Genomic DNA, 3,544 nt, shown 5'->3' on the forward strand with positions numbered 1-3,544 from the left:
CACCCAGCCTGCGCCTCCTACTGCCGGTCCCTCCTCCAAGCCAACCCTCCAGTCCCCATCCCTGTCCCACCCTCCCCTCCCGTCCTGCCCCTTCCCAGGCATGACCCTGCCCCGCACTTGGCCCCTAGCCTGGCTGCCCTGTGTTCTACCCCTCGTCCAGGCTCTGCTCTCCTGCGGGGGCTTCCCCGCCCTCTCTCCATTCACCCCCTCGTGTTCCTTCTCTCACCTTGCCAGGAAGGGTCTTGTTCCCCACCACAAGCCCTCAGGCCTGCATTGCCACGGGGGGACCAGGCTTCCCTGAGACCCACACCCCAAGGCTGCACTGCCAAGGGAGATCTTTGAAGTTCTCGGATGCATTCAGCTCTATCTGCTCTGGCTGCAGGCAAAAGGAGATATTCACTATATCCACGATGGGCTGGGGCTGGGCAGGGAGCAGGTGCTGGGAAGGTGCTGCCAAATTGGAGAAAACAGGATAAAATGTTCATGCTGATGAAGGGACTCAGGAGGGCTGGCACTGGGGCTGGTTGGGTAAAATGCTGGGAACGCAAAACCCTCCCCTGTGCTGCAGGGATGCTGCGGATGCAGCACCCTGTCCCACTGCTGGTACCCCATGACGAGGGGGATGTGGAGGGAGCTGGACGGCAGTGGGGTCTGTGGTACCAGGGGGACACTGGGAGGGTTTGTGTCCTTCAAGGAACCTGTGTTCTCACTACTGGCCGACCCAGCTGCCTTTAATGCAACATATTTCAAAACAACCCCAGTGGGGCTGGCGGTTGGTCGGCTCCGCTGTTACCCAACCTTGCACACAAAGGATGTCCGAGGCTGATATCTCACAACACCCTTCAGTCCTTCTCCACTGATAACTGCTCCCTGCCTTGTGAGGGTCCAGCTCCCTGTGGCCCCCGCTTGCTCCAACTCAGGCTGGTCCTTCTCTCCCCCAGTGATGCCCCCAAAAGTCACTGGCGGTGGCTGGGAGCAGCAGGAGCCCCTGGTGTGGGAGGACCACCCTGTACAAGTCTGTGTGTGCACAGCTAGGTGTGCAAAGGCAGCTTCTCCTTATCACAGGCTTGCTCCTACAAAGCAGAAGCAGAACTCAGCATGAATCCACCACGGCTTTTGCTTTCCTCCCCCTTCCCCATCAGCTGCTCCAGTGGGGGATGACATGTCCTTGAGGCTGGGGACAGCAGGGGCGGCCCCATGGACCACCCTGTGGGTAGGGTGTGGAGAAAGGGCATACAGGGGCCCTCAGGGTATGCAGGGACGCTCTGGCCCTGCACTGTGGACCATACCATCCCCTTGGGTGTCTCTGCCTCTTAGAGGGAGCTTTTTGACTAAATATAAACACCGCTGCTGATGGGAAGGTTGCTGAGGTCTGCAGTGTGAGTGGCTGGAGGGGCAGAGCAAAAGGGGCTGGTAGTGCTGGTGGCAGCTGGCATGCCAGCATTTCCATCCCGCCTTGCTGGAGACATCAGCACTGGTGAAGTACGCTCCTCTGTGGGGCCAGATCCTGGCTCACCGCCGTTGGGCACCCAGCAGCATCTCTATAGACCCCTCATAACCTGCTTCTGGGAGCTGTGCTCCTCCCTGCATGCTGGGAGGACAGAGATGGGCTGCTGGAGAGGAACACATTGCCCGAGAGTGGAAGGGATACCCTGGGATTTCCACAGAGTGGTAAGCTGCAGTCCCATTTGGTGGCCCGGCATGACGAAGAGCCGGGCCCAGCCCCCACAACCCACATCCTGATGGCTGCTGACAGGCGAGTTTGGTGCAGAAAGCCTTCTCCTCTGCCTTCCTCCTCCCTCCACAGTCACCTAAGAGCCAGGAGTGGGGCTCGGTTCCCCTGGCAGGGGGGAATCCCCTGCTCAAGCCCCTCTGCTGAGCTCCAGCACCCAGTTCCCAAGGGGGTATGTCCCTTCCCAGAGCCTAGCCGGGTGGACAACCTGAGCCAGGGCATCCCTCAGCCATGAGACCACCCTGGAGCCAGAGACCTGACATGGGGCTGTGTCAGAGGGTAGTAGGGCACAGCAGAATGCCGGGGCACTGGCAGGGCACTGGCAGCCGTGACACGTGTGCTGCGCTGTTTTTTTTCCTGAGGGCTTCCTAACAGCCCACTTTCTACAGTGCAGGTTTCAATGCCTCCGCTTGACTTCTTTGATGTCTGCCAACCTGCTGATGCAATCTATATTTAGATGCTAGCCTTCTTGAGCCGAGGCAGAGAGCCCTGGCATATCTACAGGTTCGCACAGCAGGAAGGTCTTGCCTGCTCCCTGGAGGAGGCAGATGGGCAGGATCAGAAAACACCCCTTGGGCTGGGGGAGTGGACTTCTTGAAAATGATGACAAGAGCTGTAGGAAGCAAAGATCAAAGTGAAGGCTGGATCCTTCCGGCACATTGGCCTGTGAGGTCCTTCCACTTTCTTGGCAGCACCCATGATGACACTGTCCCTCAGGGTCCATGTCTTCAGCTGCCCGCCCATCCATCCATCCATCCATCCATCCATCCATCCATCCATCCATCCATCCATCCATTCCTCCATTCATTTTTCTGTCCCTCCATCCACTCCATCTTCCCTCCCTTCCTCCCTCTTCCCCTCCCTCCTTTCTTCTATGTATCTATCTGTGTCCAGCTCTGGAACCCTCAGCACAAGAAGGACATGGACCTGTTAGAGTGGGTCCAGAGGAGGGCCACAAAGATGATCAAAGGACTGGAGCCCCTCTGCTGTGAGGACAGGCTGAGAGAGTTGGGGTTGTTCAGCCAGGAGAAGAGAAGGCTCCAGGGAGACAATAGAGCCCCTTCCAGTCCCTGAAGGGGGCTTACAAGAAAGCTGGGGAGGGGCTGTTGGCAAGGGCATGTAGCGGTAGGATGAGGGGCAATGGTTTAAACCAGAGCAGGGCAGGGATTAGCCATTAGGAAGAAGTTCTTTACACTGAGGGTGGTGAGACACTGGCCCAGGTTGCCCATCCCTGGACACATTAAAGGCCAGGCTTGATGGGGCTCTGAGCAACCTGATCTAGTGGAAGATGTCCCTGCTTACTGCAGGGGGGTCGGACTAGGTGGCCTTTAAAGGTTCCTTCCAACCTGACATATTCCATGATTCTATCTATCTATCTATCTATCTATCTATCTATCTATCTATCTATCTATCTACCTACCTACCTATCTACCTACCTACCTATCTATCCATTCCTAGCCATCAGGCTTTGCTGCACCCTGGGGCAGCTTTTGCTCTACCTTCAGCCCTACCCGAGCTGGAATGTGCTGGGGGATGTGTGTGGTGATGGTGGGAGCATGTCTTGGGAGCAGGACAGGGTGAGGGACACTCAGGGCTTCTGCCTAGAGGGCAAATGCCACATTGAACAACTGAAAATGTGGGGTTGGGACTGAGCCCAAAGGGTTTTCTGGGGTACGGCAGAGACCTGAGCCCTTGGGAGGGCTTGGTGGAGGAGTGGGGAGGGGGAAGATGGAGTCTGTTGGGCTTGGAACCCTGCTGGACCTCTCCATGCAAGAGCCCTGCTGAAGGCCAGTCCGTGAGATAAGATGGGCT

This window comes from Chroicocephalus ridibundus, chromosome 11 (assembly GCF_963924245.1).
Source record: "Chroicocephalus ridibundus chromosome 11, bChrRid1.1, whole genome shotgun sequence".
Lineage (NCBI taxonomy): Eukaryota > Metazoa > Chordata > Aves > Charadriiformes > Laridae > Chroicocephalus > Chroicocephalus ridibundus.